Raw genomic sequence first — 1,064 nt, 5'->3', positions numbered from 1 at the left:
AAAGGAACTAAAGAAATTAAGCATGTTGTTAAGCAAAAGCCAAAGTTAAAACCTGTTAAGTTTGTAACTGTAAAGTCTGAAAATGAGAAATCAGAAGTTAAAGAGGAATTAACTTCTGACAAACTAAAACAGGAAAAGACAACTGAAGTAAACATAGGCTTAATGACAAAGAAGCAGCTTAAGTATAAGCTGAAAGATGTTAAGAATGCAAATAAGGTAAAATCACCTAGGAAAAATAGGAATGGAAAGGATGGTGTGAATAAAAGCAATAATTATAAACCTGTTTCTGATGCTCCTAGGAAAACATGTCATAACTGTGGAAGTTCTAATCATCTGGCTTCTTTTTGCAGGAAGAATAAGAATATTAACTCCTTACCTTCAAAATCAGGAATTAAGAGTCAGTCTGTTAGATACAAACCACAAAATCCTTGTTTTCATTGTGGTAGTTTATGGCATTCCATTTATACTTTTAAGGAATATAATAGTTTGTACTATGATTATTATCAAATAAAACCTTCTTTGAAGAAAGTTTCCATTGTTCCTTCTAGTGTAAATTCTGATTCAAAGTCTGATAATGTAAGTTCTGAAAAGAAAAATGTTAACATAAACTCTGATGCTAAATCCGCTGCAAATGTTAACAAACTTAATAAGACCAAAGGATCCAAGCAAGTCTGGGTCCTTAAAACTAATAATTAGTGGTCTTTGTGATTGCAGGGCAACAGGAAAAATATTCTAGTTCTGGACAGTGGATATTCAGGACATATGACTGGAAATAAGGCCCTGCTATCAGACTTTGTGGAGAAGCTAGCCCAAGTGTTTCCTATGGAGATGGCAATATTGGAAAAACATTGGGATATGGCAATATCAATCTTGGGAATGTCATAATTAAAGAAGTAGCTCTGGTCTCAGGACTTAAACACAATCTGCTGAGTATAAGTCAAATCTGTGACAGAGGTTATCATGTTGATTTCTTTGAAGAACACTGTGAAATTGTGAGTAAATCTAAAGGCAAAGTTGTTCTGAAGGGATACAGGCGTGGTAACATTTATGAAGCTAAGCTTTCA

The sequence above is a fragment of the Apium graveolens genome, chromosome 9 (assembly GCF_009905375.1).
Source record: "Apium graveolens cultivar Ventura chromosome 9, ASM990537v1, whole genome shotgun sequence".
NCBI lineage: Eukaryota > Viridiplantae > Streptophyta > Magnoliopsida > Apiales > Apiaceae > Apium > Apium graveolens.
The sequence above is the reverse complement of the archived record's forward strand: the minus strand, read 5'-3'. Positions refer to the sequence as shown.